Here is a 26,329-nt window from a genome sequence, read left to right as displayed (position 1 = left end):
AAAAGAACAAGATTAACTGGTAAGTTGTAAATAGAAAAAATAATCTTCTAAACTCACCAAGCTTTTGGGGGATTCCCAGTGAAGCCGTGAGCTAATTTCATGAAGTACAGTAACCTAAAGCACAGATTATGTTTGATTTTAGATAAGAGCTAAGATACTTTTTGGTGGATTACTGAGGTACACATACGTTTGATATGAAAACAATATTTTCTAGGCTAAAAGCTATTTGATGATAGTTCTATAATTTATACAGTATATCACTATAGTGAATTATTAATAGAAATTCTATCTGTGCTAGGCTCTGCTTAAATTTCAAAATAAATTACGTTACAGAGAAGTTTGATTTACTTTTTATTTGCTTCAAAATTCAATCCATTGTGTAACTGGCTTAATCCCATTCAGGGCTGCAGGGGCATCATGGGTTCAAGGCAGGAACCAACTGTGGATGGGATACCTTTGGTTCTGGATACCTCCTGACTGCGCTATACTGTTCACACAAACTAACAGTAAAACCCGTCTCTCTTACAGTTCAGCAATTTACAGTCCTCACTGCTAATGATAATTTACCTCTTTGTGAATCGAGGAAAGTTTTTTTTTAATATGTGGTGTTGGGAATTTTTTTATTTTTTGCCACATGTTCACTTGCCTTTTTCCATTAGCTTTTTACTTAATACTACTCAAATGTATAGAGGGCAAGCTCAAGTAAATATAATCACCAAATAAAATTAATTAACTCCTGATATACACTAAGTGATATTACCACATTGCAACCCATTTATCCAATATCAAAACCACATAATCCTGACTAAAATCAGGGGATGAAGCCCCAAGTAGTAACACTGTGCACAAGACCGTAAACAACTCTGAAGAGGCCTTGAGTGTATTAAGTAAAAGTATTGGAATATAATAACATGGATGGGGAAAACTAATGCAGAATGAAAGCACTTATTATCTTGTTATCAAGTACAGCTGACCATTTCTGTTAATATAGTGAGACCATTGCAAATTTCCAGAATGTGACACCTAAGCTGTGTGGTCAGGCGGTGGAAGGACAGACTGGAAACAGTCGAAATGTTGGGACGCCAACCGGGTTGTCCCTTTTAATCATCGCGAGATGAAACAAGCAAAATAAAAAAAATTAACGAAAAACAGAGCCAATGAATTATCCCAATCAGGGTTTTCTTCCTTCTAAGGGATTTTTTGAGAGTCACGTGCTCCACCGACTTTTATAACACAACTTCCAGAAGGGGCGGGGTTAAGTGCCCTTACCGGACGGCTTCTTGTAGCTGTGAGGGAAGAAGAACAACAGGACAAAGTCAGTGGTAGCACCCCCTCTCGTCTTGGTGTACCTTTCCCTGGCCCTTAGAGGAGTCCTCCGATGGTCATGCCTGACAGGTGGTAAACCTGTCCAAGACCAGGAGGATACAACACTAGAAATATGAAATCTAAGGACTTTATTGAAATTTAAATGTGCAAGTTGGTACATGGTGCAACTAGTGGCAAGTGGGAATTGGCCATTATAGTGGACAAAGATTTACAAGGAGCACTGCAGCTGAAATATCTCTCCTATATAATACCATTTTTGCACCTAATGCATACATCATTTGATTCCAAGTTATAAATCTGATAATTCAAGAGAAAAATTTTCTTATATTGAGTTGTTCTTGAGAAACTAAGTGACCCTTGTAAACAGAATGAATTTTTCACTTCTCCAAGCCAGTGACTCCCACAAGCATAAAATGACTAGAGCAGGGCTGCAATGAGGTTCACTGCTACTGTCTGTACAACACAGCTGCAATGTCAAGACTAGCTGCATATACGTAATGCACTCCTTGATCAGTGTTACTGAGTGTAAATCAAACTAGTAGAGGGGACCAACTTTAAACTGCTGGATGAGAGAGAAAGAATTGGACAAATTTAAGACAAATGGCATGAATCAAGATGCCAGCAAAGATTGAAAGATTTTACCACAATTTAAAGATAAAAATGCATTCCTGAAATTGTGTCCTTTAACTTAAAGCAGCACTAGAATTGTTTTCTTCCTTCTCTTCAGTCCTCAGGTATTAAGTGATTGTGACATCATAGCTAGTAACTTGCAAGGGCCAATTAGGTTTGTCTCAGAATGCAACCAATGATTCCAGGACACCAACAGATCAACATGAAGAAGGGTCAAAATTAAATAGAATGGTCTTGAAAGTATAACTAAACTTGAACATTTGTGAACCCTTAAATATGCTTTTTATTTTAGATATTACAGAGATATTACAAGAATCTGAACTTTTGATGAAAATATAAAATGAATTTCCTAAATAAAGACTTGCCAGACAAAAAAGGATTTAAACTCGGACTGAGATATTTAACACATTGCTACAGGATAGATGTTCTTTAGCGTCAATGCCTTCACACAGTTGCCTCCTTTAACCAATCAGTCTCTGACATCTTTCTGGAGTTATTTTCTTCACACCTCTTCAAAAACCTACCACTTTGTGAGGTTTGAAGGATGTCTTGCACGAACACCCTCTTTAGGCCCTGCCACAGCATTGACAGCGGAGAGTATTCAGGTCATGGATTTGGCTTGGCCATTCAAGAACACAAAAATTGTATTTCTTAAATAATTTTGATTGAAGTTATTTGAACATTTAGGATTGCTGTCGGGCGGCACGGTGGCGCAGTGGGTAGCGCTGCTGCCTCGCAGTTGGGAGACCTGGGGACCTGGGTTCGCTTCCCGGGTCCTCCCTGCGTGGAGTTTGCATGTTCTCCCCGTGTCTGCGTGGGTTTCCTCCGGGCGCTCCGGTTTCCTCCCACAGTCCAAAGACGTGCTGGTTAGGTGGATTGGCGATTCTAAATTGTCCCTAGTGTGTGCTTGGTGTGTGGGTGTGTTTGTGTGTGTCCTGCGGTGGGTTGGCACCCTGCCCGGGATTGGTTCCTGCCTTGTGCCCTGTGTTGGCTGGGATTGGCTCCAGCAGACCCCCGTGACCCTGTGTTCGGATTCAGCGGGATGGAAAATGGATGGATGGATGGATGGATGGATTGCTGTCCTAAACATCCACCTTATGCCCACCTTGAGTTATTTTACCTTATGGCTTCATATTCTTCTCTAGAATTACTGGTTATTTCACAGACTTCATGATTCCTATAATGATGTCAAGTTGTTCAGGGCCAAAGTAAGAAAAAAACTGCTCTATACAAGGACATTTTCATTCCCATTCTTGACTATAGGAATAAGATTTTGTTGGTGCTAGGCTGGGTTGGTTCTTTGCCAAGTATTGGTCCTCTGGTGTGTTAAAATAGTTACATTTTGGACTTATCTGTACAGAGAACAGATTTATATAACTCTTCAGGGTTGTCCAGGTGGTATTTGGCAAACTTCAGATGGGCTGCTTTGCTCTTTTTTGACAGGAGTTGCTTCTTCCTAATGGCTCTTCCATACATGACATTTCTTTTCAAGGTTCTTTTTATTGTGGATCTGTAATCCACTAAGCCAGAAGAAGCTAAGGAAGCCTGTAGATCATTGAACGTTATTAAAGGATTAACCTTTACCTCTTTAATTATTGCTTTTGTGCCACTGAGTGTTTTTTGTCGGGGTTAACAGTTTTTAATTGCACTCCAATAGCATGCCATTTGCGTAATGTTACATTTAATGAACTAAGTGTTCACTTATTTCTATATCAGCACAGTATCTTTACACTGTGTGTATTATTTTGCTGTACGAACATCTTCTTTAAAAACAATCAAATTGCTAAATTATAATATGTTATTTCAATCTGATTGAATGTGTATTTTTGTGATTACAAAATAAATTATAAGATTTTTCCACAAAATGTCAAGAATGACAGTCTATATTTAATACTTCTAATGCACTACTGAAACAGTAGTGTACAAACATAGCACCTGAGATGTTTGAACCCAAGTATGTAGCCAGAGTGGCATTCCCCTGGGGAGGTGGTGATTTTTACATTTTGTAAAGGTAGTAGTGTGAAAGAATAAGAAGTTAGCAGAAGGCCAAGGTATTTTGTCTAGGTTTACAATTGGCCAAAGGGTGACATAAAGAGGGCAGTGGGTCCTTGAGAGTTTGAGAGCATGCTGATGTGTGCATATACAATAGTAAACAAACAGTCAGCACAGAGTTAGAGCTCTGGATATACAGTATGTACAAATATGACCTGTTGGGCTGTTCTGTATTAACTGTTCTTGAGGGAGCTTCTTGATCATTTTTATTAACCTTTCCTTTGGAAAACAAACACCTTTATTTTAAATATCTCTCTTGTGGGTCAGAATTTTTTCCACATTCCAGGCAGTGTCTAATGATATACACCCCAATTTTTACAGTTTGTATTGCAATTTAAGCAGTCAAGTCCTGTGAGTAACCTGAAATGGCAAAAAGATCTATAGTAAACTGCTAGAGGTTAAAAAAATGTAGGTTATGAAAAACTGAAAAAAAACAACAAATTGTGTTGCTACATCCTTGAGCATTTTTGGATAATATTGCAATTTTTATTTCTATGGAAAGAAAAAGATAATTAATAAAGGAAAACAGACAGACCATTGGAACACTTAAAACTGTAGGCCTTTCTTATAGATAAATTTCAAAGAAAGCCAAGGTGTCAGTGAGTATAGTTTCCCACACCATCAAAAAGAACTTAGAAACTTGAGGAAACAGTGACAGGAACAGGTCTGACAGACCCAAAGCCTCAAAAGAATGAGTGTGAGCAGCCTGTGTGATAAGCAACTCACAGGAAAACAGCTTCATTTTTTTAGCAAAAACTAGAAACATTGGACTGTTCGAAAACTTTTGAAAAGTTTTAGTTTATTCCTTGGCAGTAACTTGTTGGTTTAAGCACAAACTTACCTCTGATCTCAGTGGACCAGGGGCCTCATGTATAAACGGTGCATACACACAAAAATGTTGCGTATGCCAATTTCCACACTCACATCGCGATGTATAAAAACTAAACTTGCCGTAAAGTCACGCACATTCTCACGCCAGGTCAAACAATTGCGTATGCACGTTTTTGCCTCAGTTTTGCAAACTGGCAGCACCCAGCCTCAAAGCAGTGCTGCTGTTCCTGTGTGGTTTCCCTTTATTTATTTGATTCACATCCCTGATGCAGCTTTATCAAATACACTGAAATTAACCGCATATTGTTTTTTAGTCTAAGGCATCTGATTGTAATCAATCTGTAACCATATAATGGTGCATGGAATGGCCAAACTATTCCAAATATTATAGCTGCTTTAGCGTTGTTACTATCAGTGCACCTCTCAGAGAATTTTAACCCATTGTCTCTGAGTGTGGAATCACAGCTATACAGCAGCTGATCGGAAAGCTCTACTGCAGATTGTTTCGAGAGCTGAGAGAATTCTCGGGGTACAGCTTCCAGCACTGCCTCAGCCATGCGCATAGTCTATTTGAACTTCTCCCATTTGGCAAACGCTTCAGAGCCTTTCCTGCACGAACCTCGTGGTTCAGAAACAGTTTCATCCAGAACACACTCAAGCAATCCATCAAGTACTCCTGGTAGAACTGTTTGTACTTATAAGTACAATTACCTCACTGTAAACCTGCATTACAGTTGTAATATTGCACAACCTGAGCCACTTATGCTTTCATATTGTATATTTTTCATTGCTTTTTTATTATTATTACTAGTCATTTAGCCCGTTACAATAACGGGCGCTAGAACAGTAGTGCATAAACATTAGTAAGAACAGTCTATATTAAATGGCAAGGGACTTTGACCTCATTCTTTTTGTTGTTCGTATTTTTCTTTATTTCAGCCTTTCTTTTGTTGATGTTTACTTGCTGAGCTGACCGTTCTTTGTGGGCTGCCGCCGTGTATTGTGTGTCTTTAATTTTCTGTGACAGTAATACTGTCTTGTATGGCTCTATTCAATAAGGGCGCGTAGATAATTTAGTTCAAATGGCTCTGGAATATGTGAAGAGCAACAGGTGCAGATCTTTATTTACGCGCGCCTTTATTCGCTGCGCCCAATTGAGGTCGTCCTTTTGAGGCTCGCCTTTTTGTGTGCTCCCTTATTGAAGGATACCGTCTTGTACGTCTGCTGGCTTGTACGTCCGTACGTCCGTAATATACCTTTAATTTTCTCTGGCAGTAATACAGGTGTGCGCGTCGGTAATATGCCTTTAATCTCCTCTGACAGTAATACTGGCTTGTATGTGGCTGTAATATGCGTCACTGTATTGTGTACCTTTAATTTCCTCTCGCAGTAATACTGGTTTGTATTTCTGTAAAACGCCTCTAACTTTCTCTGACAGTAATATCGCGCATAGCACCGTGCCCCGCGCATGCGCACTTCACCAGAAGACACCCACACACGGACACCTGGACGCACATAGGGATTTTATATATATAGATTATTATTGTTGTTGTTGTTATTATACCATTTTATAGGAAAATATGTTTATGGAGTATTTACATATTAAATCTCATTGTACTATACAATAACAATAAAGGAATTCAATCCATTTCAATAGAAGATTGCACATATTTACAGATGATGACTGGCTTCTAAGTCGATTTAGATTTCCAGGTGCTGTCTTCTTGGAGCTCTTGATATCATTTTTAAGATGAAATGCAGTAAAGTATATACGGTCATATAAAAAACTTTGGGAACCCCTCTTAATTCTTTGGATTTTTGTTTATCATTGGCTGAGCTTTCAAAGTAGCAATTTCCTTTTAATATATCACATGCCTTATGGAAACAATAGTATTTCAGTAGTGACATTAAGTTTATTGGATTAACAGAAAATATGTGATATGCATCATAAAAAAATTAGCCAAGTGCATAAATTTGGGCACCCCAACAGAGATATTACATCAATACTTAGTTGAGCCTCCCTTTGCAAATATAGCAGCCTCTAGATGCCTCCTATAGCGTTTGATGAGTGTCTGGATTCTGGATGGAGATATTTTTGACCATTCTTCCTTACAAAATCTCTCCAGTTCAGTTAAATTTCATGACTGCCAAACATGGACAGCCTGCTTCAAATCATCCCATAGATTTTTGATTATATTCAAGTCAAGGGACTGTGACAGCCATTCCAGAACATTGTACTTCTCCCTCTTCTGCATGAATGCCTTTGTAGATTTCGAACTGTGTTTTGGGTCATTGTCTTGTTAGAATATCCAACCCCTGCGTAACTTCAACTTTGTGACTGATGCTTGAACATTATCCTGAAGAATTTGTTGATATTAGGTTAAATTCATCCAACCTTCGACTTTAACAAGGGCCCCAGTCCCTGAACTAGCCACACAGCATGATGGAACCTCCATCGAATTTGACAATAGCTAGCAGGCGTTTTTCTTGGAATGTGGTGTTCTTCTTCCGCCATGCAAAGCACTTTTTCTTATGACCAAATAACTAAATTTTTGTCTCATCAGTCCAAAGCACTTTATTCCAAAATGAATCTGGCTTGTCTAAATGAGCATTTGTATACAACAAGCGACTCTGTTTGTAGCGTGAGTGCAGAAAGGGCTTCTTTCTCATCACCCTGCCATACAGATGTTGTTTGTGCAAATTGTGCTGAATTGTAGAACGATGTACAGATACACCATCTGCAGCAAGATGTTCTTGCAGGTCTTTGGAGGTGATCTGTGGGTTGTCTGTAACCATTCTCACAATCCTGCGCATATGCTGCTCCTGTATTTTTCTTGGCCTGCCAGACCTGCTGGGTTTAACAGCAACTGTGCCTGTGGCCTTCCATTTCCTGATTACATTCCTTACAGTTGAAACTGACAGTTTTAACCTCTGAGATAGCTTTTTGTAGCCTTCCCTTAAACCATGATACTGAATAATCTTTGTTTACAGATCTTTTAAAAGTTGCTTTGAGGATCCCATGCTGTCACTCTTCAGAGGAAAGTCAAAGGGAAGCACAGTGTTGCAATTGACCACCTTAAATACCTTTTCTCATGATTGGACACACCTGTCTATGAAGTTCAAGGCTTAACGAGCTAATCCAACCAATTTGGTGTTGTAAGTAATCAGTATTGAGCAGTTACCTGCATTCAAATCAGCAAAATTACAGGGGTACCCAAATTTTTGCACAGCCAGTTTTTCACATTTGATTTAATTTCATACAACTAAATAAGCTTCATTAAAACTCTTTGTTCGGAAAACACCCCAGTACTCAGATGTTCCTAGGAAATTAAATACATACCACTGTTATCTTTTTTGTTGAAAGTAGAGTAAATTATTATGCAGGCTGAGACGGGTTCCCAAACTTTTTCATATGACTGTATATTACATTATACAAATACATTTTTAATTTCATTAACATCTGGACACAGTGAAACAGCGCTAGCAATGAACTTGTGCCCCGTTCAGGGATTGTTCCTGCCGCGTGCTGTATGCTTGCTAGGACTGGCGCGACCCTGGATGGATAGATGGATGGAATAATTACACATGTACTACGAAGATATTTCAATGTTCCTTAAAAGTTTTGAAGAATCGGCGTTCTAAGCTTACAGATAGCTTGACTTTTATTAAAGAGCTGATTGTGTGGCGAATGGTTATTTGGAAAAAGAAAAGGAAGGAATTGGGGGTTAGTATGTTTGAAAGAGACAGTACTGCTGCAATAAATTATTTCATTGAGGGTTGGCGTAGCAAGCATTTTGCGGGAGGCACAAACAATCTCTGGACAGGGCGCCAGCTCATCGCTACTACTGAGCCACTGTGGCCAAATGTTTAATACATGCTTTAATTAATTTCATCATGAAAATGATATCAAGCATACATCTTAGTATTTACATTGTTCATAGAACTGTAATATCATGAATGTAATGTATTCTGTGTCCTGTCAGCATAAGAGAAAACCTGTTTAAGAAGCAAGTAGTGATTCACATACATAGAACACATAGAAGAACACATAGAACATGAAGCATTTAATGTGCTACTTTAGTTATGATGGGATTTGAGAAACTAGTAAATCAAAAGATTTTAAGACAAAGTTTATGATGTTCTACTTTAATGTCACTGGCAGAATTTAAAGGAGATCAGAAAAGCTGACAATTGATCATTGTCTTCAGGCCTCCTTTTATAGTGAAAATTGTCACTGTGATGTCACATATTTGTATGTAACTGGCTGCACCCATCTCATTGCATAATCATACCCAATTACAACCTGCTAGACAGTATAAGATAGCCAGCTAGTAGGAAATTAATTATAAAGATCAATTATAAAAATGCACAAAAACAACAAGACAATCTTTTCAATTGGTTCTATAGCCTGAAAAAATCAGATAGCTTTCTGTAAACTATGTATAAAGGTACAGTATTAAAACAGATTAACTATTCAGTGTTTTTTAAATACTGTAAGAGGACAGAATATTAAAAATCATTCTTTATGTACATCATTTTTTTTAATGATTGCACTACTAATATGCATTTGTGCAGACAATATAACAATCATGTGTAGTACCCATAGCAAAAATCTCCATAATATTTCCATCAAAATATACCGGCGCTCTTTGGCATAAGCATCAATATGTTTGTAATCGATCTGACCCAAATCTTTGTGAAATGGTAATGTTCCATTTCACATACTGATAAAATTGTTAGGGGGACTAGTTAGAGTCAGTTATTTTGAAATTGTCTTGATTTGTGTCAAAAATAGCTCCACCTATGCACTTGCAGTCTGATGATCTGGGTGTTTGCATGGAATTGATGTAATGTAATCAATAAATAATTTGTGTACTTTTTTGATAGTCTAAACTGGGAATACTTTTCATTGGTAATCCAGTATACAGGATGTGGTTCAACTTATATAAATAATATAAAATCAAAGTATTATACACAACAAATGCAAATACATCTCATCCAAATCTTGTAGCTTGACTGTCTGTATCTTGATCATCTAATTCATATACTTTATATTCATGTATCAATTTATTCTAGTTTGTGCCTCTCATATTGATTCCCAATATACTGTTATTATTTTACTTCTGAATAACAGCTCTCATTTTCTTGCCTTATTTGATTATTTTGCTAAAAAATCCATCTATGAAATCATCTTAAAAAATCTCCCGGCTCCCTCTTCCTTCTCTACAGATACATTATGCACTGTATCTCCCTTGTTTCTCCCATATTAGCAATATTGTTATTTAGTTTAAAAATGTAGACGTGTTTCTCAGATCTTAATCAAGAGCAGTAAAACAACATCCTGTACATGGTCACTGAAAGGAGAAACCAGCATTGCTGTTTTAGAGGCTAAACAATAAACCTAAAAATTAATGAGAATTAAATAAACACAATGAGTGCATTTACATGTGCTTTAATAATATGGTTACTCACAAAAACCTGGTTTACAAAATGCCATGTAAACCCTTATTCCTTTTAGAGAAGCCATGGTATTGGTCTCTGAGAAACCAGGTTAACGTATATAGATTTCTCTGTGAGTAACCCAGTTATTTGGCCATGTAAACCCTTAACCAAGTTACACTTAAGGATGTTGTGGGCTCTACATGTCTGATGAACTCTGTTTACCTATTTAGCTTGGCACATGCTTTCAGCAGCCACAGGTAGAAGCATCCACAAGATACATTTTCTGAGGCAAATATGTGTTATTCCTCCTCATGCCTGAAGTAATCTGACTCAGTATTTTAGATAATGCTAATTTAAGCCAAACACGCAGTACTAAGATGGGAAGCACAATTTTGGGAGGAGTAGGGTAGTCTTAAAAGTAACATGATTTAAGTAGTCAGATTACTTTTTAAAAAACCTAATGCAATACTTCTTGTTTTGACTTGTAGTTGCAGGTGTAATTTGCAGGACGCAGGTGCACAGCCAAGAACAAGAGGGTGCTGCATGCACTCCATTAACAGAAAAATACGAATAAAGTGTCAGTTTAGTTAGCTATCTGCTATAGATATGTTAAATCAGTGTGATTAGGTGTCAAAACGGCCAGTGTTCATACTATGAACGATTAGTGGCTAAGGTTGAGGATGTAATAAGGGGATGAGTGTTACTTACACTAGAATGACTAAACATATTTATAAACTATACTGTACATTGTATATAAAAGCCAGATTGAATGTTATTTACCTATTTACCTTGATTTATTTACTTATCTACCTACAGCGTAAAGTCACAAGTAGACTGCAGAGCTTCTTGTGTACATATACAAAGTATAGCGCTGGCAAAAGTGCAATGTGCATTCTTTCTCTGATGCAGAACCCTCGTCATCATCTGAGTTCACCTCTGCTATAGCACATCTTTATATGAAAACAGTAGTGTAGGATCAGGGGGAACGTGAACGTGACTGGGAGAATTAATTAATTAAAAAAAAACAAAGCTAGCCTTTACATGTACCATAAATTTATATCGGCTGTTACAGACTCAAATCAAATGTATGTTTTTATTCTAAAATAGTTAGAATAAGAGCTGCTCACTTCTCAAAACAGAGTCCTCCGGGGTCAAACTTGTGACCCTTTGATTACCAGTGAACAGTTCTTACCGTTATGCCACCAAAGCAGTCAGATTAAAGACATGTCAATGTTGCACCCTAATGCGGTTTCTTTTTCTGCAGTTATATTCTTGAATAAAAGTGCACTTGTTTTGTTATACTTGCAACTTTTGTGAAAGTGTTTATTTGATATTTGGACTTCAGGCTTCACACATTACACGCTTCATGTCTACATTTTGTCAGTTATTACTAAAACATGAAAAATGTTTCTGTTTTAACGATGTGTTTACATAGATTGTTGTAGACACGGAACACACATGAAATGCATGTGTTCCAAATAACGATATAGTATTTACTCTATACAACTCTGAGCAACTGACATGCAGGTAAACAGACTTGAGCTGAGAAAACTTTGTGCGGCGGTGGGGGATGTGATAGCAGGCTGCTTGCTGCTTATTGACACATTTACAGGACAAAAGACACTGATGGAGAGGTGTGAAGGGATTTAAGGTAGGACGGATTTGCGAGTTTTTTTGTAGGCTTTGGTAATTCTAGTGTTAAACAGGCTGAGGTCACCATACCAAAACAAACACACTCACTCTTAGAATTCTTAGCCCTCTCTCTTTATGTATATGTTATTCAGTAGAGAATCCAAAGTCTGAATGTCTGAAGCTGTACACAACTATTTTAAGTATGCAGGGCATGTTGACATAATGTGTCATGTGTGCTGCATTCCCCACAGCCATAGAAGGGAAGACACAAAATGGCAGTGTCTATACCAAAGCCAAAAACAAAATTGTGCTGCCAGAATGGCAATAAAAATTTAAAACAATCAGAAAAAACAACTCTAACTAGTTCAAAAATCAGTTAAACAGATCATTACACTTTATTAAGTAATAACATCTTGACTATTTAGAAGCATATTTCCATGTGTGCATGTCCATTTTGTACATCATTTTCTTTGAACTGAGGAAAAAATAAATTAAATTATTTTTAATTGAATAATAAAACTCATCCTCCTACTTTCTGCATCGCTGAGTCCGTCAATCAACTTTTATTCCATAATAAGTTCCCTTAATTAAATTAAACATTGTTGTTTGCTTCTACAATCCTGAATTACGAGGGGGAGTCAAGCTAAAGTTAGAAAATGAGTGGCTGCGAGGACAAGAGAAAACCTTTTATTCTGCTGGAATCGAGGCACTTCCAGGCAGGTGGCACAAGTGCATTGAGAAGGGTGGAGATTACATTGAGAAATGACATTATCAGTGTTGTTAAGTTTCATTCCATTTTCTAATAATCCCATTTTCTAACTTTAGCTTGACTCCCCCTCGTAGACAGACAGATAGAACTTTATTAGATAGATAGAACTTTATTTATCCCTATGGGGGGGGGGGGGTTATAGAGATATTTAAATAAATACATAATAAGTAAGTAAATGCATAATTAATTAAATAAATAAATATACACACATACTTTTGTCTGAACACACACTGATTTAAGGCATTTGTTAGTGTTATATTATTTTTTTGTTGCATGCATCAGTTTTTTGAGACTTCTATTTCTTTTTCCTCTGCCATCAAATACTGAGTCATAACAATGCTTAAAACTGGCTTTACCATACCAAGTTTTATTGCGATTAAATACCAAAGAGAAATAACTATGTAATCCTTCTAATTTGGCACCATTTATTCTATAGTTTAGCTTTTTTTTCCCTCTAAAGGACTTTTTCTGCATGCCATGAAGGATTAAACATTTTCTACTGCACTAAAGTCTCATGGGTCAGTGTTTTCTACAGGAAGAAATTGTGCTGTCAGGTTAGAATTTAAAATGTAAGTAATGACTACTGCTGTCATTCTTTATAAACTATTAGAAAGATGATATTGAAAGTTACGGTAAATGTGGGGGATATGTGAGTAATTAAGGCTAGGCTATAAGAAGTCACTATTTTTGTTTTGCAGGATCATTTTTGTACAACTATTAATATTGTTTTTGCTGCAGCTTTATTTGTTATAGGAATGTGCAACACCTCGATTATCTTATATCAATATTCAGTCAAAGCTGCCAAAGTATTCACCTTCAAACATGACAACTAATTCAGACAGTTGGCAAGCTTTACACATCCACTGGCACTAGCATCATTCACTTTTGTTTGAGTCATGGAGACTTCATGTTATATGACCACAGGCAGTGTACACTTTCACTGCATCCTTAAACATTGTACTGTATTATTTCACACTCTACTGAATTTATACAAGTGAAAGACTTGTGTCCACATTTGCAGGACCGTCTCATTTATTCTTTACATCTTTTGTCAGATGCAGTATGTGGTATTTGGGTAATAGCCTGCTTCAGCAGAAATCCTACTTGAAACTGTTAACTGCCTTAAAAGTTATCAGATATCAAGTTTATGATGTTTTATTAAAAGTAAATGCACAAGTGTCTTGGGGAATGGGGTCTACTTCATACAAAGGTAGTGATTATTGTTTTTTAAATCTGTCTGCCATTTGCTGCCTCCTGCTTAAACAAGAAGCGCTGCTGTTGACTTAGAGCATCACAATCTAACCAAAGGACATTTTCCTGTTATCTGTATGGGTCTTCTCTGATTGCTCCAGTTTTACTCTTACGTCTAAAGATATAGTTAGGTTAACTGGTACTTCTAAACTGGCCTACTGTGAGTGAGTAAGAATGAGTCTGTGTGTGAATGTGACCTGTGATGAACTGACCTGTTATACTGTTACTCTGTTATTTGCCCCAGGAAAGTCACTTTAAGATTGTGCATTTTGTACTAATGTTTTTAGCAAATATGAATCTAAAAATGCAAATGGAGAGTACTTTCTCACTATGGTTACAGAGAATGTAAAAATGTTTTGTATTTAATCATACTATTTCAAAACTATAATTTTATAAGTGTGCACTCAAATTATGCATAACTCTCAACAGATTATCGCGTGGAAAATTCCATTGTCCCACTTAGTAAAGCATAAACTATACAAGTTTGATTTTTTTCTGCAAGGTAGAAAATAAAGCAAACTTCTTAAATATTTTCTATTTTTGCTCTAAGTTGAACTGTAATTGTGATTTTTTTTCCATTTTATTTTATGCAGGAAACTTCTGGCATGTAATATATTATTTCTAAAATCGCTACTTTATGTTAGGAAAAAGTCATGTCCTGAGGCCATTTTTTTTTTATAAAACTTTGCAGATTTGATTCTGAATATATACACATGGGGACGGCATGGTGGTGCAGTGGGTAGAGCTGCTGCCTCGCAGTTAGGAGACGCGGGTTCGCTTCCTGGGTCCTCCCTGCGTGGAGTTTGCATGTTCTCCCCGTGTCTGCGTGGGGTTACTCCGGTTTCCTCCCACAGTCCAAAGACATGCAGGTTAGGTGCACTGGTGATTCTAAATTGTCCCCAGTGTTTGCTTGGTGTGTGTGTGTGTGTGTGCACCCTGCGGTGGGCTGGCACCCTGCCTAGGGTTTGTTTCCTGCCTTGCGCCCTGTGTTGGCTGGGATTGGCTACAGCAGACCCCCGTGACATTGTAGTTAGGATATAGCGGGTTGGATAATGGATGGATGGATATACAGTAATCCTTCCTCCATCGCGGGGGTTGCGTTCCAGAGCCACCCGCGAAATAAGAAAATCCGCGAAGTAGAAACCATATGTTTATATGGTTATTTTTATATTGTCATGCTTGGGTCACAGATTTGCGCAGAAACACAGGAGGTTGTAGAGAGACAGGAACGTTATTCAAACACTGCAAACAAACATTTGTCTCTTTTTCAAAAGTTTAAACTGTGCTCCATGACAAGACAGAGATGACAGTTCTGTCTCACAATTAAAAGAATGCAAACATATCTTCCTCTTCAAAGGAGCAAACAAATCAATAGGGCTGTTTGGCTTGTAAGTATGCGAAGCACCGCGGCACAAAGCTGTTGAAGGCGGCAGCTCACACCCCCTCCGTCAGGAGCAGAGAGAGATGGAGAGATAAAAAAATCAATACGTGCCCTTTGAGCTTTTAAGTATGCGAAGCACCGTGCAGCATACTTAAAAGCTGCACACAGAAGGTAGCAACATGAACATAATCTTTCAGCATTTTTAGACGAGCGTCCGTATCGTCTAGGTGTGCGAACAGCCCCCCTGCTCACACCCCCTACGTCAGGATCACAGATAGTCAGCGCAAGAGAGAGAGAAAGAAAAGTAAGTTGGGTAGCTTCTCAGCCATCTGCCAATAGCGTCCCTTGTATGAAATCAACTGGGCAAACCAACTGAGGAAGCATGTACCAGAAATTAAAAGACCCATTGTCCTCAGAAACCCGCGAAGCAGCGAAAAATCCGCGATATATATTTAAATATGCTTACATATAAAATCCGCGATGGAGTGAAGCCGCGAAAGGCGAAGCGCGATATAGCGAGGGATTACTGTATACACATGAAAAAAAAACAGAAAAATGCATACGATAAAAAAAATCTAATTTATAAAACCTGCTGTATGCACATTTCTATACAATTAATTTTATAAATCACAATAATTTTGTAAATGTGTACTCACATGCAAATACTAACGCTAATCAACCTCCTTCATGCTGCAAATGTTCATTGGCCGGTACAGCAGCCTCCCTTCTGATGAGTCAAGACCCCGCCACATCCATTCAAGAGCATCTGACTGTGTTCTGCAACTGAGTGTGCAAGATTGTCCACTGCATTACAGAGTCTCTCCTCTGCATTCTGGGGGTCTGGGAAATGCGTAATGTAATGACATGATTGCTGATACAATGAATATTGTGAAGCACATGAAAAACTAAGAGTTTAGCCACTTACCTTACTAACAAGCCAGCCACCACGTACAGTACCATCACATCTGCCAAAGCTAATTTGCCTTAAAGTAAATGAGTCAGGAGTTGACCCAGGCCATGAAGACTTGATGTTTGTCAGTCTTATCTTGGTGTTAACGGAATGTAACAGCTTACAGTTAACTAAAGCAGTTTCATTTTTATTACATGCTCCTATTGCAATATGTTTGCAGTAAAGTGTTCCGATTACATTAGGTGAACCGGACACTTCTGGCAAGTTGTCTGTTTATGTTAGCAAAAATATGTTATGTTTTATAGATGTACACCCACACTATACCAAAACTGGATGTAGCACCTCCTTAGTCAGCAGGAATGATAGAGTAAAGCTTGGCTAAGATATTCATGACCTGTTGGCCAGTTCTCTGAGAAGTGACAACAGATAGGCTATATAACTGACGAAAACTAAAAAAAGTTGCTCAATGAAATACACATCATTTACCCTCTTAAAAGGGAACTAAAATAGTGTATCTACCTCATATTTAAAACTTTTGAGGTTTAATATGTTTGTCACATTAAGGCATAATAATGAATCCGTGATATGAATTATCATTGTATATGCGTGAGTCATCATCTAACTGGTCAGGCTGCATGTCCCCGTATCATTAAGGTTGTCGTGATTTCCCAGTTTCTCAGAAATGTTGCTTACATGGGTCAGAGTTGCCATATATATACACAAGTTTTTGCATCAAGTTTTCTTTTTTAAATTTCAACGTTTGCATGGGAAGTTCCATATGCACATTTCAAGCCTAATTTTGAAGCAAGGATTTTAAAAGAAGCAACACATCAGTTTTTGTAAATTTTCTTTTAAAACTAGCAATATGCTATTTGGCCAGAATGGATTTGGCATAGGAAAAGGAGAATAAAGAAGAATCAGGAGACATTATAAAAGTCATGGTCAAAATAAAGAAGTCAAAATGCTAAAAAAAAAAAAAATCTGAGACCATAACTAACAGAAATATAAAGAATTGCATTTTGCACCTGGTTAAAAAAATAAAGAAAAAAAACTAAATTATGACTAAAAAATTAAGTTTATATGTACATTTTTATAATTGTTTAATCTTTTAAATTCAGAAATCAGCTTTAGGTTTATCAGGCAGTGTAAGTGTTTAATAACAATGTGGAACAGTTCTTTTTCTTCCACTTTGATATAAACTTAACATTCTAAGTCTGCTTAATCCAAGTCCAGAGCCTTTTCTTGCAGCAAAATGGGAATCAACTTTGGAAAAACAAAGTGGCAGGGACCCAGTCATGCACACAACCATGAATTACCAATTAACCTAGGGCACATATTAAATATACAGTAAGTGACATGGAAGGAAAGTCAGAGGACCAGGAGTAAAATGCTTGTAGCTGCACAGAGGATGTAGAAACACTTTACATGCGTCTTTGGTGCAACATTAGGATACTGGATCTGTGTGGCAGAAGCACTAGTGGTGTATACATAATTACAATTAATAACAATGTGAAAAGTATAGTAATATTTTATGAGCATAATTTTTTCTGTTTTAAGAGATAAAGACTAGGTAAGAAACTGAGCTTTTCAAAAACTCCACATCACTAATTGTTCTGAAGCCATCTGAGAATTTTTACATTTTTTTTATATATATGTCAACGAGGTAAGCAGAAAAGCAGCATGTATTGGTAAAGGATGGATCGAGTGATACATTTTATCTTTATATATCGTTATCAAAACATGTTTTATATTAACAGCTACTGCCTCAAATGCTAGCTTACATGTATAAAATGTGTTAATTTGCTCCTAACCATCTTATACCCATTTTGCATACCTGATTTTTCACAGAAATGGACATTAGGAGCTAGAGGCTATTTCAAACTGTAATAGGGAAAAAACATAAGCTCACACTAACGCTTACAGCAGGCTTTCACATTAGGAGGCAGCTTATAGTCATCAGTCAAATAAACTAAAAAGTCTCTCAAGGAAACCCCACAAAGGGAAAAAACCAAAAAAAGGACCCTACAGCTAAGAAAAGTACTAGGGTTCAAGAGCTGGGAGATGGCAGCAGGACCTGAGTGTCATTGGGATACACTTGCCAGTAACGTGTCACAACCAAATAATCTTAAAGTATTAAAAAACAAGTAGCCAAAGAGTACTAACTCTTGAAGCTGGACACATATATTGTTGTAAAATGCAGCACCATTCTTGCTTTATTTTTTAACTCTTAGTTATACTTATTCACGTTTTTTACATATCAAATATTTATATTATAGGTGAGGAAGCTTCAGATGTGATTGTGGACTGCACTTAATTTAGCTTAAAAGGTACGAGAGCACTTCCCAAATTGCAATAAATAACAAGTCTTAAATACCTCGCATCTGTGAATTATGATCTGCACATAAATGCTGTATCCAGCTCTCAAGTGAATAGATAATAGAAAAAAGTTCATCCTAGAAGTTTTATCATATTCGTTTGAGGAAAGGCACACTCAGAACATTAACATCTTTGAACAGCAGGACAATTTAGAGATGCCAGTGCTCACTAAAAAAGATTACAATCTTACTTTTGTCATATGTTTCAGTAAACAACACTTCTATTCACTTTACTATGCCCCCATACTTATAACCAATTCCCTATTAAATGTTTTTCTAATTGAGTTTACATGTTCTCCTCTTCTGGTATTCCTTCCTGTACCGCAAAGATATGCAGGCTAAATTATTTGACTACTCCGTATTTGCCCAGTGCAGCCAGAATGGGTCAAGACCACTAACTAAAAGAGAAGTTAGGAAAATGGGCAGATGGTTAATTTTCTATTCGAACTTTTGATACATTAAGAGACTTATTGATTTGTTGAAATAATGGTTTCCTGTTAATTGCATAAAGAACCACTAAAATGGGTATCAGACTAGGGATTGTGAATTTTCATATATGCACGCAGAAAATGAGAAATTAGAAACAATTTGTATCTAAGAAAGATAGTGGTTACCATCTGAAAGACAAACAATAGTGACTCCACAGGTGGGAAATCTTAATGTAAGTTTTACATCTTTATGAAAATTATGATTCGAGTCTTAGCGTCTGCATTCTTTTTAACATGACTACTAATGTCTTTCATTCCGGTGTTCTGTCTGCCAGCATGTTTCAGAAGCAATTATGTGCTGTAATGTAACATTTATGTTAGTACTAACTGAACAGTATGACATGTATATACTGTATATATATATATATATATATATGCTTTACATAATTTGTTAAAGCTTACAATTATGTTATCTTGTGGAAGACGCTAGAAGAGATGGGTTCCAGGGATTTTGAGAGCTTTATATACATAAGATGTTAAGTTGTGTCCAGTCAGCCTTGTTGCAGGATTTTGCTGAAGGTGTGTCGTATACAGCATAACAGCTTGTTCATGATTTTCAACAAAATAATATCAAGGCCTGACTGAGGCTAGGACAGTCCCAGTTCATTCTGTGAATTTAAGGATTCTATCTTTGGTGTTTACAGAAACTGTTGTCCTCTTGACCTCATAATACTGTGATCTGTGGCATGCACTGCAGCAGTTAACAGCTTAGTGTGATACAAATAGAATAAAAATGGCTAACATTAGTACTGAAGTCAAAGATCTTTTCTAGAAAGAAAATGCTCCCTGAGGATTGGTGTGAGCAGCTGGCCCAAGTGAGAAATTCAAGCACTTCAGAACGTAGTTAATGAAAAGGTGACCATCAGATTGACTGAAGAATTCCAAGTTCATGGTCATTGTCACATGTTCAGAGTATAGTCAAACCCTTTCTTGCATGTTTGACCAATTAGTATAGCAGCAATAGTCTTTGTACCAGAGCATGGTGGTTAAGCAAGAATCAAATCTTCTGAAAAACCTTTTTAAGTGACTATTCAGTTTACATCCTCATCCTTGTCTCCTTGTCTATGGGTCATGAAACTTGTGGAACATCTAACAGAATGTGGTCATGAGTTGAAAAAAATGTCTTGTGCAAAGATGGGTTACAGGCCTTATTCTTTGTGTAAAGATGAGCAGCTGTGCAATTTGAGAAGACCTCCAAATAGAACAGCTGCTTTCGTAGATTGAGACAAGCCAGTTGAGATGCTTTGCCATGTGGTTGGGATTCTACCAGACACCTCACACGGTTGGGGGGTATACCAGATACGACCCACACTAAAAGGATTATATCTCTCAGTTAGCCTGGAAGTGTCTGGGAATCGTCTGGGTTTCCAGCTTAGCATGTTTTTGCCACCAAGACCTTCAGCAGAAAATGTTGATCTAAGGTGAAATGAAGTGACTTGAGTTTAGTAACTGCAAATGAATAAATCTCAAGCACATAATCAAATTGAATGTATTCATATATTTTTTCATCCTTTTTTAAATCCTCTTTTCTGCGCAGAGATGATCCAGTTAAACTATATCAAAAGGAGTGAGGTGAAGACTGGTCATCCTTATTGGTGGGTTGTTGATATTGTTGTAGTCACTTACCTAGGTGTCTATTCTTACAAGACCTAAAAAAGCTAATGATGCTCTCAGTAGAAACCTGTATGCATGGATAGAATTGATCATAATGTCACAGGCAGATTTTTCAAAGTTTAGCATGGAATAAATATCGTCTAAACATGGACCTAAGTTTTATTTATTGTCTAAACACAAACTTACTGGAGAGTCAGGGCCAATCGTGGAAACAATGGACTTGAGTCAGTTAATACATTCAAACAGAACATCAAGTGCTTAAATGAATTTCAGAGCAGTGGGAATATGCAGGGAGCATGACGTGTTTGGAAACTCATTACAACAACTATCTGATCAAAGTAACAGCTGTTTTAGTATTAAAGTATTTTTTTCATCTAATCAGCAAATATAGGAAAGATACTTTTGTCACTGCCTGATGTGATTGCTTTAGTGTAAGTTGGCTCTTAATACTGTAGTTCTTGCAAAAGTAGCCCATCTCAATGCAACGGCAAACAATATTCACAACTTTTTACAGCCAGAAGGTGCATTGTCTTTTCCTTTATCCTTCTCTTTCTTTAATAGACTTGTGCTTGCATGCTTACATATTATTTGGAACCAAAGAATAAGTAAACACCCAATGGCTGCCAAACAACACCTCTGCTGTTTTATAGAAAGTGCTAAGTGAGAAGGATGGTGCTTAAATAATGTGGACAAAAGCAGGTCTTTACCCACATGTCCAACACTCTGGGCTAGAGGTTGTACAGGATTTTGAATTTTATGTTAAAAATGGAAAAGGAACATTTCAATTGAAGGAATTGCTTAGGCAGGCATTTGATGGTTTCCATGGTGACTAAGGTTTTTAAAGAATTCTAATGGTGCTTGAATATTCCTTTTACAAGATTTTCCACAGGTAACAGAAACTCATTATTCACATACCAAGGATCAGAATACTATTCTGTTTTTATGATATTATTGAAGCAGAAATGCTGTTTATTTTATATAGTGACTATGGTAGCACATACTGCCATAAATTACAAATGAAACAGATTGAAGTTGCACATTACATTGACATCACAATTATTAAAATTAAAAAAAAAATCAAGGTATTGTTTTAAATGTTGCATTTGAAAAACACCATCAAAACAGGTTTACAGTAAAATGTAATGGTTGAGTAGAATTCTTATTTATAGAATATTCAAGCAGCCTAAGGTCACCTCAAGAGTATTTGGTGAGCTTTGAACTTGTAAGTTAATGGACTCCATGCCAGCACTGGAGTGTGGTCAGTACAGTAAAGCAAGCCAATGATAAGATTACTGAGGACTAGTCCAATAAGCATAGCAATGGTGGTATTTTTTAGAATGCAAATAAGTCTCTAGTTTGCTATTAAGCAATCATCTGAATTTAGAGTTTCATAAACCTGAAAGTCATGCCAATATATTTCATTTTCTGTATGTTTTATGTTGAAGCAATTTTGACCTCCTTTAACAGTGTATGCTGCCAACCAGACTTCTTTCCTTTAATACTTGGAGTGACTCAACAGACAGATGCTGCTGCAACTGCATATGCCGAATAAGAATCAGGTACCACAGTGCACAATGATTTACATTGCAGGTTTGTCACAGATATCTAAATGAAAAACTATTTCTTATCATGTTACCTTATGCAGCAGGTGTCCCACTATCAGTGTGTTCACCTACAGACCATTTTTTCCTATTTTACGTTTGTTTCCATCCACTGCATTCCTTTTCTCCACCCTATAAATAAGAGTTTTATTTTTTACATGTGTAAAACAATTACAGGCATCAATGATTTCAAGTAAAGTTAGGATACAAACAGGACTTGGACCAGATAAGGGGAAAAAAGTCTTCATTATTATTTGTGAGTGCCCTGTGTTAGACTGGCGCAATGTACAGGCCTGCTTCCTGCCTTACAAGCTCCAGCCCCTGGTAAACCTAAATAGAACTAGGAAGATTTGAGAATGACTTGTGTGATCCGACTCTTGACCTAGGTTTTAAAGATTTCTTATGTAGGGGTAGCTTCAAGAGTGAATTTTTTATTCCAGTTTCACATTATAATACATAATACATTCGGTTTTTGATGCTTCTGTCAACCTAATCTTTGTTTCAAAAAGTTGGCGGTATTGTATAAATGTCATACTAGATAAACCTATTAATAAATTTTTTAAAATAATACAAATTGTTGTGAGACAGATAACATTTGGTTTTGTACACCTCTTCACACTCTCTTCACTAAATGCTGACATACACATAATTTTGTTAGATTGGACTAAAAATTGAGATATCTTCTATCCACTGAAACATTCAACTGTTCCGCCAAAGTAACTTATCATAAAAGGTTGGGATTAAATTCCATTCCATTCAGATTTCCAGTCTCTACCCCACCTTTCGTCAGAATCTGACACTTCTCAGATTCTCATATAATGCAAAGGTTATTGCTTCTTCTGATTTACACAGTGTAAATGACCCCTCTAGGGAGATGGCTCTTGTGTTCATGTTGTACTTTTTTATTTGCAAATGCCTCCAAGATGTTTTGTGCTTCTGCTATTCTCCCAGATGTGGGAGAGACGTTTCACATTCTGTAATCACTGGCAGATTGCCTACTGAAGGTACATACATCATTTTAATTACTGTCTTTGGCGAGCAGCCAGTACAAGTAAATCATTTTAACATTGTGATTTCCATTTTATTAATATTATTACTGTTATTATTATTCTTGACCAAACAGCTCAACTTGCCCAAATAAACAGCACTTCTGCTTTATTACTCTCTACTTTCAGTTAAATATATTAGCTGGCAGATGTCTCCTGACTAATCATTATGGTCTAGTTCAACTTCAAACTCTTAAATTGTGGCGAGTTCAGACCAGACAATAAAAAAACTTTGATAAACATTAAGCAGCATCCTGTCAAGGGCACCCGTTAAAATGGCACACACAATGTGCTCACTTTTTCAATTTGAGTAACTTAAAGTCATAATAATTTATAGCACACAAAGTTTTCTGCTGATGTTGTTTTCTAGTTTTTTTTAGTATTACCTCTGTCAATGACTGCAGAAATGAAAACAGTTTTCAACATACATTTCACAAAAATGTAATTTTAGCAAGGAAACAGATTACTGAACTTTTTATGTGATTAGTGCAAATGCATGTAATTTATAATGTATTTCTGGTACTATAACAACTTCTTGATTGGTTAATTGATTTATTATTTCCGTAATACTTTATTGACATATTAATCACTCTCTACTCTAATACAAGAGTACCAAAAACTTGTAAAGCAATACATAACAATTATTGCAGTACAAAATATATTTTCTTCTAGAAGGGTGGCAGAGGAGAAGTGAAAAAATGCAACTTGGAAAACTGTATATGGGAATCTAAAGCTGTATTTGAACGAAGTGATGCTATCAATAAAATGCGAAACAATTAAATGCAATGAAAATAAGACACTGCAAAAGAATCACTACACTACAAGAACATCAAAAGTGATATGGCACACTTTGAAAGATGTGACCTACAGTTCCTGTAAAGAATACATGATTTTATCTAAAGTGCCTATAGGCATTGTTTACAACTTTTAAATGTTTTTTTTAGTTGTACCGTGTTACAATATAGAGGTTTTTTCATGTTTTGCCATTGAAAAAGTTGAAAGAAAACTATAAGCATTTATTAAATCAAAAAATTAGGAAAATAAATAATTCTGTAAGAATTTAAACTCTTTGAATCAACAACTGGTAATTGCACTATGAAGCACCATACCCACTACATACAGTACCTTGTGACAGTCTGACCATGGGGTATCAAGTAAACCAGGGTGAGTTAGAAAAACACAGACAAGATGCTACAAAAAGAGACAGTTCTTTATTAAAAACAGGGTGCTATGAAAATATCCAAATGTCAAAATTTGAAGTTAAGTGAATCAATCAAAAAAACGAAAAATAAGTCAAATTATTCACAGTTCATCTATATAAGGATAAATATGATGAAATAAGAAGAAAGACATTGCAGAAATGGGACAAAAACTCAGTGACGGTCCAAGCTGCTCGAGGGGACACCAAAGACATGCAGAGTCAAAAACATAAACACCACAAGACTCCCAGTCCTTTCCCTTTTCCCAGGTTACTTAATGGAAGAGGAAAACTAAAATAAATGAAACCAATGCCCCAGCTCACCACATTATCCCTATTTTTCTGTGCTCTAGGAGACATTAGAGTATGTTCACCCCTTCCTATTCTTACTTAGGCTGCTCAAGAATTCTGAAGTGCACCGTCTACTAGTGACAGACTCTTTCCTGAAAAAGGAAGACGCCCCCTGATATCTCTCTTCCCATTATTATACACCCTAGGTATCCATTCTGTCAATCATGAAAAATACGTCACCCAGTCCCCTCCAATTACCAGCAGGCATAACCCAGAAATAAGAACATAAATCTGTGAACCACTCTCATGTGCATGCACAACCTCAAATGCTCCAACTTTGACTACTCATGGGAAAGCCACTATATAAATAAAATGTATTATTATTATTATCATTATTATCACCATCATCATCTCTGGTAGTTTATCAATCTCTGTATCTCTCTCTAGGGCCTTTTTCTCATACTGGCTGCCTCCTCACATAACGACTGGGTCGAGTGGTGTAGCACTCCACCACTCTCCCTCGCTCACTGCTACAGATGTGCACACCTGTGCAGCTGCCCTGCTGGTTATCTCTACCAAAGTCCTCTTAATGACACCACCTTTCAATACTCAAGGTAAGCACCCTTATAACTATCCATCCATCCATTAGCCAACCTGCTATATCGTAACACAGGGTCACGGGGGTCTGCTGATAGCCAATCCCAGCCAGCACAGGGTGCAGGCAGGAACAAACCCCGGGCAGGGCGCCAGCCCACTGCAGATATAACTATTTAAACTAAACAAAAAGGCTATTAAAAAAGGTTACACACACACACACACACATACCCATTGCTATAGCTTAACTTACACAGGCACTTTAGGCAAAAATTGCAGACCACGAAATATCTAGAATCAAATTTACACATTTGACCACTACAACTATTGGCCATTCTTTTTTCCAGAATTGTTAAAGTTTCCTCATAATTGATAGGAAAAACTGGTGAAGATTAACTTTTAACTCCTGCATATTCTCAATTGCACTGAGGTGTTTTTAACAGCAGAAATTATATACTTTTTGATTTTAATCTTATCCTGTAATGCTTTAGTTATATGTTTGATGATATTTTCCTACAGGAAGATTCATCTGCTGTCATTCCCCAGGAATCTTTTAGAACACAACAAACATTCCTCTAGAATTTCTCCATACTGTTATGGCACTGCACTTTGGTGTGTTATCAGGTAGTCTGCTTCATTTTAAGATAATTCACATATAATGTGTAAAGTATTTGCTTGGAAAGCCGTGTCTGCCTGTATGCATGAAACAACCCAGCTCCCAGTGGGATGACTTTGTTAAAATTGAATACATTTCTTCTTCAAGAAAATTTATCAATTCAATTTTCATTAAGATGTTTTAAATACAGCACACTATACTTCAAAATTTCAAAATCTCCCACTGAAAAGCATCGGTGAATTTTCAGACTCATCTATATTAAAACAGAGAAACATTCTGTAC

At 36.9% G+C, this 26,329-nt stretch overlaps 1 protein-coding gene across 1 annotated transcript in view; it reads right to left on the bottom strand.

Annotated features, from left to right (window-relative positions):
- The window catches only part of luzp2 (leucine zipper protein 2), a 709,194-nt gene that overhangs the window by 182,848 nt on the left and 500,017 nt on the right, over positions 1–26,329 (bottom strand). The window lies entirely within an intron of this gene.

The sequence above is a fragment of the Erpetoichthys calabaricus genome, chromosome 2 (assembly GCF_900747795.2).
Source record: "Erpetoichthys calabaricus chromosome 2, fErpCal1.3, whole genome shotgun sequence".
Taxonomy (NCBI): Eukaryota; Metazoa; Chordata; class Cladistia; order Polypteriformes; family Polypteridae; genus Erpetoichthys; species Erpetoichthys calabaricus.
The sequence above is the reverse complement of the archived record's forward strand: the minus strand, read 5'-3'. Positions and strand labels throughout refer to the sequence as shown.